This window comes from Capsicum annuum, chromosome 11, assembly GCF_002878395.1.
Source record: "Capsicum annuum cultivar UCD-10X-F1 chromosome 11, UCD10Xv1.1, whole genome shotgun sequence".
NCBI lineage: Eukaryota > Viridiplantae > Streptophyta > Magnoliopsida > Solanales > Solanaceae > Capsicum > Capsicum annuum.
Window position 1 is genome coordinate 150,002,563 of NC_061121.1, and position 12,938 is coordinate 150,015,500.

General features: G+C 34.7%; 1 non-coding gene across 1 annotated transcript; it reads left to right on the forward strand.

Annotated features, from left to right (window-relative positions):
- Nucleotides 1-7,433: 7,433 nt before the first annotated feature.
- Nucleotides 7,434-7,540, forward strand: LOC124889201. Its single transcript, XR_007047810.1, has one exon. It is a non-coding gene; the product is annotated as a small nucleolar RNA R71 (small nucleolar RNA).
- Nucleotides 7,541-12,938: the final 5,398 nt, after the last annotated feature.

A 12,938-nucleotide genomic window follows, 5' to 3' on the forward strand; every position in this document is an offset into this window, starting at 1 on the left:
GATGAAGATGAAGATGATTAATGACCAACACCCCACACTTAAACATAGCACTGTCTCAGTGCTAGCAATTAAGCATAAGGCAGGGTGGCTGGTACTCCCTGCTCAGTCGAATGTTACCATGGTCATCATGTCATCAACATCAGTATCATCATCACCGAAATTGTCACCTGAGTCACCATCATCAGACTGCTCATCTTTCTCGGACTCATCATCGAAATAAGTCATGTGTCTCTCCTCATCTATAGGGACATCATCATCCACGGGATCATCAAAATCTGGGCCAATATATAGCAAAGTCCAAGCATGAGGTCCCAGTGGTTAGTCAAGCTCCACAGTACGAATCTCCTGTTGGGTGGCCACACGCCCCCCAGTCCTTAACTGCAGCATAGTTAGCCCATACATACAGGCCATGATCTCATCAGCACGAGCATTATGCTCGGGCATAGTCAAATTCACAACATGGGGAGATGGTCCCTTGGTGCGAGAAATATCGAGTGGCCTGTCACCCACAGACGGTAAATAGTCTGCATCCTTCTCAGGCACACCATGTTGCCTAAAAAATCTTATCAGCAATTCATCAAATCCATATCTCCGACCTCCTAAAAATTGGGCCTTTCACATCGATGAGAAAATAATGGCACCTACATTCACATCTACATCATCAAGTATCATGGCATAAATAAGACACACCTTATCATGAGTCACCTCCATCATATGTTTCCCATGAACCAGGCAGGCATAGATGATTATGGTCCATAAATGTACCTCCTTGTTTAAGTGAGCAAATAAAAGTAAAACATGCGTAGATCAAGTACCGCACATGAGATGGCGAATATGCTGATAGGGGGGCTCAATGATCATTGTCTTCAATGGATCTGGATCTACATAGGGTGCACCTAACAGCTCATTAACAGTGTTTGTAGTGAAAGTTATCATATGACCATGTACCTTGACCTCAGAATATTTCGGGTTCCAATTCGCATAGAATTCCCAAACTAAGCTTAAGTTGCATGGACCCGGCTGCTCGAAGAGAAAATTCATGTGGCGGGCCTCTATCTTTTTCACCATCGAAGGATATTCCTTTATCAAACTTGCCATGTTGATAAATTGATTAGCTGAATATTTTGACTCTTTGTGTTGGGAGTACCATTTTCGTCCTACCGCAGCTACAACCTTAGTTCCAAACCTCTTTTGCCCCTAGGAATATGTGGGGCTGCAAGTACCCGGTCAGCTTCACGACTCCTCTTGTGCCTAGGCTCAGATGGTCTAGCTGTATTTTTACCTTTGCTTCTTTGTTGGTGGCTGCTCGATATTTTACCTATTAAATATAACAGCCCACAAACATATAAAACAAGCACCTTAAAATCTAGGTACCATTAAATGTGAAATTTACCCCACACTGAATTGCTAGCACAACTTTATAGATGAATGTACTAAGGTACTCAAACTTTCCCTTTCTAATTCACAATTCTCATAATTAATCATCCAAGAGTAAGCATAAAAACGCATTTCGGAGTTGTTACAGTGCACACTCTAAGCATCAATCACTAATGACTTCTCAATTTGAACATAAACATCTTCAATCATGAGCACTCTTTCCTTTCTTCTTAACACTCACTTTAGTCATGTATAGATACTACTAAGGTGTTGTGACATGGTTATTCACCCCACACTTAGTTGCTATCACGTAGTGCATCAAACACATCCTAATTCATTAAACTTTCCCCCATGATTCAGCAAAATAACTTATTTGTTTAGAAACTAAGTCAATTTGAAAGTTCACTTATCAATTTAGCACTCACATAAACACTCTAATGCATGCACATCTTATAGTCATTCATGCAAGTACACCATAAGAATGAAGAGCAGTCAACAAAGTTTCAAAAGTCCACCACCGTAGGTCTACAAGTTTTAGTTCAAACAAAACTCCCAACCTATATAATTATTGTCACTAATTCACCTCAACATGTCATTTATCATCTCAAGTTCAAAAAACAAAACCAAGTCATGCTCTTTATCACTAACTATTTAGCATTCTAAGCATTGTTTACCATATAAAGCAATTTTGAGTAGAGAATAAAAATAATACATGACTTACCTTGTTGACTGACGAAGAAAAATGAGGGAATTGCTTTTTTACTTGAGAGACAAAGAGGACGGTGGCGGTTCTAGGGTTAGGTGAGTGGTGGAATGGGTTAGCGTTATATTTATAGAGGTGACCCAGAAATAAAGGGTTGACACGATATGTCAGGTATCGCTGTGGTCATTAGACGTGATGCGTTGAGTTCACGTCATGTTACTGGATTTTTGCCCCAAAAATTTATCTAAGTGTAACCTCATGAGCACTGATGCGACGCGTCGTGTAACGCATTGAAGATCGACATGATGTGTCAGAATCATGTTGATCTACTGGAAATAGTATTAGAAAATTTTTCTAAGTGTGGAATTGGTGCACCTCGACGCGACGCACCAAGATAGCGTCGAGCCACTGGAAATTGCAGTCTAAAAATTTTCTAAGGCTAAATTTCCCGTACCTTATTGTATCTTTACTTACCCTTTACCTTTTTCTCCCCATGTATCACCTATTTACTTACTCAAAGGCCTATGTTCATCATCTTTTCATCTTCTCTTTCTCCACCAAGTTCCTCGTTTCTGCACATTAATCAAAAACAACAAAATCAAGTAAGTAAAAGTGGGTTGCCTCTCACCAAGAGCCTTATTTTTGGTCATGGCACGACTCATCTTTTTGTATTTTTATTTTTGTTCTTCAATTACTAAAAATTAAAATACCTATTACATTACATTCGTGGGTTGCCTCCCATACAACGCCTTATTTTACGTCGTGCCACGACATAGCTCAGTTCTACCCTTCAGCAAAGGTGATGGACTTATTGTACTTATCCAGATGATCAGCCCAATAATGTTTTACACGTTGTCCATTCACCAGGAACTTATCTATCTTCTCTTTATTCTACAATTTCACAACTCCATGAGGTGTCATTCACACCACCTCAAAAGGTCCAGACCATTTCGATTATAATTTACCAGGGAACAACTTAAGCCTTGAATTGAACAATTAAACAAGTTGTCTTGGTTCAAATACTCTCTCTTTAATTTTTTTATCAGGCCATATTTTGGTCTTCTCCTTGTATAGTTTGGCATTTTTGTAGGCGTTAATCCTAAGCTCATCAAGCTCATTCAGCTGGAGTAACCGTTTTTCCCTCGCGGCAGTCATCTCAAGATTTAGCCTTTTCACAACCCAATATGCTTGATGTTCTAGCTCCGCAGGCAAATAGCATGCTTTACCATAAACCAAATGATATGGGGACGTCCTAATGGGCGTCTTGTACATTGTTCTATAATCCCAAAGTACATCATCTAAATTCTCATCCCAATCTTTTCTCTGCCCATTCACAGTCTTTTGTATCTACTTAATCACTCGGTTGGACACCTCAACTTGTCCACTAGTTTGGGGATGGTACGCAGTAGCAACCTTGTGCATAACACCATATTTAGCAAGAAGATTTTTGAACCAAGTGTTGATAAAGTGTGTACCTCCATCACTAATTATCACTCTCGGTGTACCAAATCTGGAAAATATGTTCTTCTTCACAAATTGTTGAGAGGCATTTCATGACGCCTAGATATAGTACCCAACCTTTGACATTGATTACAATTTTTCACAAAAGCAATTGCATCCCTAAACAACGTAGGCCAGAAAAAACCTGATTGTAGCACTTTTCTAGCAGTCCTCTACCCCTCATGGTTTCCACCATAAGGAGATGAGTGACAATCTTCAAGAACCTTTGAAAATTCAGCCTCTGAGTTACACCTATGATTGACTCCGTCTGGACCCTGCTTAAAGAGATATGGTTCGTCCCAAATATAGGCACGTGAATCATGGAGCAATTTCTTTATTTGTTGTGTGGTGGCATCAGGAGGGTACACCTCACAAGCTATCAAATTAACAATATCAGCATACCATGGGAACTCAACTGCCTTTAAAGATAATAACTTTTCATCAGGAAACTCTTCCTTAATACTAAGAGAGTCATCAACAATATGGTTTCGTCTTTCCAGCCGTGACAAGTGGCCAACAACTTAATTTTCAGCTTCCTTCCGATCTCGAACCTTAAGATCAAATTCTTGTAGTATCAGAATCCACCTAATCAGTCTAGGTTTTACATCCTTCTTGTTTACAAGATACTTAATAGCAGTATGGTCAGTATGAACAATGACGTTAGTGCCAACTAAGTAAGATCGAAACTTGTTAAATGCATACGCCGTTGACAGCATCTCTTTCTCTGTAACTGTATAATTAACTTGAGCACCATTCAACACTTTTCTAGCATAGTAGATCAAGCAAAATTATCTCTTCTCTGACCCAAAACAGCTCCCATAATAACATCACTAGCGTCGCACATCAGCTCAAACGGTAACTTCTAATCTGGTGCAATCAGAATAGGTGCTTCAATCAATTTCTTCTTTAGTTTTGCAAAAATTGCCTGGAAATCATCCCAAACTCAAACTTTTCCCTTTTCTCCAATAATTTTCACATGGGGCTTGCAATCTTTGATAAATCTTGAATGAACCACCTATAGAAACCTGCATGTCCTTGAAAGCTCCGTACTCTTTTGACTATGACTGGATGTGACAACTTTTCAATCACTTCAACCTTCTCCTTATCTACTTCGAGTCCTTTATATGACACTTTATGGCCTAGGAAAATTCCTTCCTTAACCATAAATTGGCATTTTTCCCAATTTAGCACCAAGTTTGTCTCTTTGCACGAGCTAGAACTCTGTCAAGATTCTGCAAGCACTTTTCAAAAGAATTACCGTACACAAAGAAATCATCCATGAATACCTCCATAAATTATTCAACCATGTCGGATAATATCGCCATCACACATCTCTAAAATGTAGCAGGTGCATTGCATAGGTTAAAGGGCATGCGTTTGAATACGTATGTACCATAGGGATAAGTGAAAGTTGTCTTCTCCTGGTCTTTCGGTGCTATGATTATTTGATTGTACATGAAGTACCCATCCAAAAATAATAATACTCTTGTCCCACCAATCTATCCAGCATTTGGTCAATACAATAAATCAGATGGTGATCTTTACTAGTTGCTTCATTCAACATCCGATAGTCAATACAGATCCTCCAACCGGTCACCATGCGTGTGGGGATCAACATATTATCATCATTAGTTCCACGGTCATTCCTCCTTTTTTGGGTACACAGTGCACTGGACTCACCCATTTGCTATCAAAAATTAGATAGATAATACCACTATCTAACCACTTGATCATTTTTTTCTGACCACCTCCTTCATTACAGGATTCAACTATCTTTATTGCTGCACTCTCAGTCTGTAACCCTCTTTCATGTAGATATTATGCATGCAAAATACTGGATTGATTCCTATAATATCAGACATTTGCCAACCAATCACCTTTTTTCTCCTCTTTAGAACTTCTATAGCTATCTTTACCTGTACATCTGTTAATCCTGCAGACAAAATAATAGGTAAAGTATCTTGGTCACCAAGAAAAACATATTGTAAATGTGGAGAGAGAACCTTATGCTCTAAGTTAGGATTTTCTTCAATTGAGGGCTTGGGCGATGGACCAATTGGCCTATTCAATGGCTCGACAGGCACTTTCTTCATCTCAACCACAGCCAAATTTATAACCTGGACTAATTCCAATGCTTAAACTCTCCATAAAGATCATAATCCATCAGAGCTCGCTCTAATGGATTATCAGACAATAATAACTGCTAATCCAAAGCAAGGTTAATAATTGATATAGATGATAACTCCTTATATATAGCTGGCAGTTTCAGTGCCTTGTACACATCAAAGACTTCTACTTTATCATGAGCTCATATTGTCATTTTTTTCGGCTACTACATCAATTAGTAAATCTCCCATTGCTAAGAAGGGTCATCTCAAAATAAATGAAACCACAGGATTAGCCTCAAAGTCAAGAATTATAAAATCCACTGGAAAGATTAACGATCCTACTTGCACCAAAACGTCCTCGATAATACCATCCGGCCTGGCAAGTGATCCATTCGCTAACTGTAAAATAATAGTAGTGGGTTTAGGACTCCCAAGACCCATCTTTCATTACCATGATGTGGGCATAAAATTTATGCTAGCCCTTAAGTCACAGAATCCACGTGCATAAATAGTCTGTCCAATGGTAATTTGCAAGGTAAAACTACTCGGATATTTAAGCTTCATGGGAAATTTGTTTTGAATCTTGGACGTGCATTATTGAGTAAGTGCAACTGTAGCATACTCGGTCAACCATTTCTTATTCGCAATTATATCCTTCAAATATTTTGCATATTTTGGCATACTTTTCAGAATGTCAACAAGAGGAAGATTCACTTTAACCTGCTTCAGAAGATCTAAGAACTCCTTGTAACTCACCTCCTTCTAATGTTTCCTTGCCCTTTGAGGAAAGGGTAAGGGGAGAGTCTTCTTGTCCACATAAATTTCATCATTTGTTACTTTTTCTTTGATTTTTTTCCTCTGCACTGTCTTTAGCACTGTCATCAATAATTATGGGAATAACCTGCTCCTGAACTGTCTCATTAGTTTGTAGCCCACTCCTTATTGTAATCGCATTTACCTACTTGGGATTTGTCTCTGTATCACTAGGTAATGCTCCTTGAGGTCTTGTATTTTGTGCTCTTACAATTTGACCCAACTGTAACTCTAGATTTCTTGTAAGCAATTGTTGACTCTTCAACTCAGCTGTAAACTGTATATGTTGAGTCTTAATTTCAGTTGCAAATTATTCTTGTTGAGCCATAAACTGCATCATCAATTCTTCTATATTGCTATATTGAGTAGTCGCCTGAGTATTCTGAGATGGTTGTGGATTTGGTTGCACTTGTCCCTTGTATTGATTTGTATTTTGTTCCTGATTTCTACCCCATGAGAAATTGGGATGGATTCTCCAGGTGGGATTATAAGTATTACCAAAATTTTGTTATCCCTGTCGATTTGCATTCCCCATATAGTTGACAGAATTTGGATTAGCCGTGTAAGCATCAGCTATATGCTCATGACTTCTGCAAACCTCATACCAAGAATTTGTCTGTTGGACTGCATTCGTTGTAGCTGCTGGTTGAGTAACACAGTTATTAAGCTGAGTAATCATATGATTTTGCATGGCTACGATCTGTTCCTATAATAAAGTGAACTGATCTACCTCTAATATCCCTGCAACCCTTTTAGGAGTAGTCCTCTAGTCTGCATACCAGTTAGGGTTCCCTTGTGAAATTCGATTCAACAGTATGTACAATTCTTCATATGTCTTCTCAAGAGCCTGTCCACCTACTGCTGAATCTACGAGAATCTTCGTGTTTGGCTCTAATCCTTCTATGAAAGTATGTACAAGAACATCATTGGATTGATGATGATGAGGGCAATTTCTAAGCATACCCTTAAATCTTTCCTAAGCTTGGTAGAGATTCTCTTGATCTTTCTGTGTAAAACTCAAGATTTCACTCCTCAAGCGTGTTATCTTCCCAGAAAGAAAGAATTGAATAAGAAACTTTTGAGCTAGAGCTTCCCATGTAGTGATGGAGAGTGGTGGTTCAGTATGTAACCACCTTTTTTCTTCCCCCATTAGAGAGAAGGGAAAGAGTGTCAACCTGACATAATCGGAATTCACCCCTTCAGGAATATATGTATTGCTGATTTTCAAGAAGGTCTGTATATGCTGCTGCGGATCTTCGTGTGACAGGACATGAAATTGCCCCACTAAATTCAGTAATTGCACCATATTTTGCTTCAATTCAAATTGACCTCCTGGTTCGGGATTTAGAGTACTACTCATCACATGGTTTGTGAGTGGGATGGCTACCTCACGAATAGGTCTAGCAGCTTGTTGAGCAGGAATAACTGGAATAATAGGAATGACAGGAGGTGGAATATTCCCGGCATTTGGATAAACTGGCTTATTTCGTTGTTCAGCCATTCTTTGCCGTTGTTGAAAGATTTGCTCTGGTTCTACAAAAGGCTCTACTAGTTATTTATCTCTCGCCAGTCCTGGATTGAGCTAAACCCGCAAAAATTCAGCCGCTAAGATCAAGTTGTTAACACCTAAATTTAATAGCAAAAACCAAAAATTTAGCAATTTACTAATTATATTAGTCCCCGGCTACGACGCCAAAAACTCATTGCAACTCAGACGCACACACAAGTGCACGTGATCATTCAAGTAATATAGTGATTTGGACAATTAAATATCATTCCCACGAGGACTAAACAAGTAGAAATTTAACCAACTTTTAGTTTCAAACAATGAGTATTAGGTGTTGTATAGTATCAAGATGATTTTAAAATTGAGAATAAAAATATAAATTAATAAACAAGAAATAAAATTTTATGACTAGAGCAAAGCAAGCAACGGCTGCAAACAGTTATGATAAGAATTTCAGGGTTGAGGCTTCTCGAACAATCATACAAATCTCTATTCTTATAGTAGTCTAATTTGTTATCGGGTTGTTGGTTCGCAAGTTTTAGGCAACGATCTTGATCTCCCGACCTAAAATCTTTTATCTATTGAATATTGCATCTACAACTCCCGTAGAGATACAATAATTCTTCTAGATTCCTTATGTAATCTTCTTGCAATTGAATCAAACAAGACTTCTAGGTATATCCCTATCCTAGATGCTAATTCAAACCCCTTATTTTATAAAAAGATAAGAACTTTTCTCCTTAATTTCCTCGCTCTAATCTATGATTCTCCTCCCGGATTCACATAGAAATATAAATTTATTGTAATGGCGGCCAAGCATTAAAATAGTAAGCTCAAGAAATTAAGAACAACCCAGGTAATAATCCAAAAAGAAACCTCTATAAAGAATATCAAAGAGTAATTATGTTCTTGACCTCAACCCCAGAACAAGGGTATTTAGCCACTCATGTTTGAATTAAACGTCAAAAAAAAGTAATTAATCATACCTAAAATTAGTCTTGAAGTAAAGAAGTTCAAAAGAAATAATAAGAACCCTAAAATAAGAATTTTATGCTTTTCCGCCGCTGCTATGCTTGACAAAAAGTCTCCGAAATTGTACTCACGTGTTCCTTTTATACTTGGTAAAATTTTACCAGGTCTGAAATCATGACGCGACGTATTGCTAATCACGTTGATCCAACCAACTCATCGTGTCAACATCGTGTTGTCACACTGGAATTCATCTTTGAAAATCAAACTAAGTCATATTCTTCACAACACAATGCAACATGTTGACATCGCGTCGTGTCACTGGAATTTGTTCTTCAAAATTTGGCTAAATATCAAAGCTTTAAGGATCAACGCGGTGCATTAACATCGTATCGATGCACTGAAAATTGCACATGTATAATTCTTGAGGCACAGAAATTATGCATCAACGCGATGCGTTGACATCGCATCGATGCACTGAAAATTATTCTTCATATTTTTGCTAAGGCGCACATCTTGCCAGTTGATGCGCCACATTGAGATCGCATCGCATCACTGGAATTGTTCTCAAACAAGTCCAAATATGAGTAAATCGTGGTGTTTGGACATATAAATACTCCCAAGATTAATGAAGATAAATTAATTTTCTTAAGAATTGGAGAACTGTAGCCAAATTATAGACTATAATTTTTTTTCTAGAAATGCACATTGCTTCCCTTAATCTTTCCCATCGAATACATGTTGGTTTAATTTTTTATGTAATACTAATTTAACATTTTTACCAATAGAGAGGAACAGAAGAATGAAGGAAATAAAAAAGGACAAGGACATCGGAATGAGCAAGCCATTAGAGAACGCAAGCTATTCGCAAAAACTACATTAGTGTTGCTCCTATGGAGTTTGTTGTGGTTGAGCAGATATGAAGATTGGCAAGGGACAAAGAAGAAGTTTTGTAAATGTTGAAAAGTTGAAACTCAGATTTTGATGGATTAAATCGTCTAAAAGTTGTAAGTATTTTTTAAAATTTCATAGAAAATTCACAACCATGCAAACCCCACCAAAGATGTAAACCACATTTTACGAAAAATTCACAACTTCACAAACTACATCGAAGATGTAAACACCATATTTAGTTTGACCTATATGAACTTCTAAAATCTAACCTAATACACAAAATTAACATAAAGATGCCAATGCATTTTTTCGAAAAAAGGAAATTTTATTTCAAACTATTAATCATCAATGAAAACTCTAATGAGGAAGGCCTTCACATACATGCATGACACTTTAATATTTCAAGAGGTACTTATATATTATAATATTCGTTAACTATTTTTTGATTAGTTTTATGTTCTTTTTGTCAAATTTAAGATTTTTTTTGTGAGTGTATGATTTAATTTTTAAATCATAATTAGAATTTTTTTTCTGGTAATTGTTTTCTTGTTGAAAATTATCTTTCATATTTGGCGGAAAAATTTTTGACTTTTATAAATTACTTAAATTTTTTAAGTAAAAAATTAAAATTTTGCATTTACCTATTTAATAGGATTTACAATTATTTTTTTTATAAATATATATCTAAATTTGTAAGAGTACTTCACTTTACAAGACGTTTTATGTTAATAAATTTATTAAGTATTTGTATTTATGCTAATCTTATCATCTTCTTCTTTTTTTCTAAAAGAATAACATAGAGTGTTATTTGAAAATTTATATTTGTGCCGATTTAATGGGATTGGACTTTTTTGCCTACAAATAAACTTTTGTCGAAAAAATCTCCTCTGACAATTATGAGCACTTTCCCCAATTGAAAAAAGATATCAAAATTTTGAGTTGCGTTGATTTTTTTAAAAGGGACACGGACTCTCAAAGACAAAAGAAAAAAGACTCATACAAGATTTGTACTTGTGAATGATTTTAGAATTTAATTATCAAAATTTCTTGACATATTAGGGGAATAACTAAGTATCTATTTATAAATATATATTAAGAAATAAAATCAATCTATTTATGTGAAATTTATAAGGGTAAAAGAGACTAGCAATATTTTTCTGAGGATCAATATCTTTTTGTTTACACTTAATCTAACAAATGGGAACTTTTGATTTTGTTTTATATGTAAGTTATTTCACCTCAAAATATTTTTTTTTAATTTTGTTTAGCAACAAATTAGTAGAATTATCAAAAAACAAATGACATGTGAATTTATTGATGGATTATTAATGATGCTCGTGGCTAAATTAATTTTTTCTATGGTGTTGATCATGCGTAAAATGCTTAATAATGAATTATCAAACAAGTACTTGATTTTACAAAATAGCTATAATTGTGTACTTCAACCCATAATTTGTATACAAGTTAGTTAGATCTACCAAAAAATAAAAGACAAAGATGGGGTGGAAGAAAGATTGAGGAGGTTGTTGTGACGGAAACGAGAAAAGAGGGGCCTAAGAGAAAAAATAATATTTTTTTTATTTTGTTGAGCTACAAGGAGATTGCAAAGCAAAGTTGATTGATTTATTACATTTTTTATTACATAAATTAAGTAAAAAAATATCATTAATATTTAGAATTTTAAAATTAATTATATACTGCATAATATTTATTTATATTATTTATTAAATAGATATAGTATTTATATTAAAATCTTTTTTTGATAATTCATTTATGTTAATGTAAATTGCTACGTTTTAACTATTAGTTTTTTATATACAATTCTAGTGATTAGCACGAAATACAATTGCAACGCATGTATTCTAAACTAGTATGTGTGTGTGTGTGTGTGTATATATATATATATATCAATCTCTTTTTTTTAATCAATTTTATGCCTAATTTAAATTTTAATTACTCTACAAATTTTCATCCATTTTGATAAATTTGAACAATTATATGAGCTTATTACGAGTCATGAAAAATAACAGTGACACCATAAAAACTATTTATACAATCAAATTCAAAATTGATGCAAGGGTTTATTGCCTTTCTATTTTGTAGAAATATTTATTAATCTTACTTTAGATTTTCATTTTTCCTAACAAATTTATCATGAATAAATAATTAATATCTTGACATTCCCATTTTAACTTAGTACATGCTTGATTATTAAATAAAAAATTATTTTTTATATATAGCTAAAATGTTTGAAAATTTAATTTTTTTTAAAACGTACAATTTAACTCCCAAATACGATACTAAATAATGAAAAATGAGAGTAATTATTTTTTACATTTATTGATGATAAATTTTTACTAACAAAATATGAAATTATCAACATTTTATAGAATTTAGGACAAAATAAGTAATTTAACATGAAATATTAAAGATTCATACACGTTTAAAAAATATTAACATAAATTTCTTAATATGTATTCTTAGAAAAAATAAAATACTAAAGTTTGAAAAAAATAGTAACTTTTCAAAAAAAAATGTATCGTTTAATATGAATGAAAATAATTAAGCTAAACAAGGTGAATGATATTTTTGTAAACAAACTATCAATTCTAAAAAAGAATGAAATGCATATTATTTTTAGTACCACAAACCAAACAACCACTAAAAAATAATACCAGGATAACTAATCACATGACAACTAATCTCAGTATAACTAATCCCAGCACAACTTATTTCCCAACCAAACGACTCCTTAGAGCATTGTTTGTTACTTCTTCCATATGGACATGACGTGCGGCTCACAGATGCAATAGTTCCAGTCATAAGATGTGGTTAGGGGTAATAAAGTCAGACCTAATCTACCCAATCCTTTTAATTTTGAATTGGTTATTGACCCACTCATTTATTAGTTCAACTTATTTCAATTTAATTTATTTCAACTCTAAAAATCGAGTTGATTTGTAATCCAAATTGATTCATGGAAGATCTTTTTCAAAATATTTTTAAAAAGACTTTTTTTATTTATTATGTTATATACTCCCTCCATTTCTTTTTATTTACTCTATTT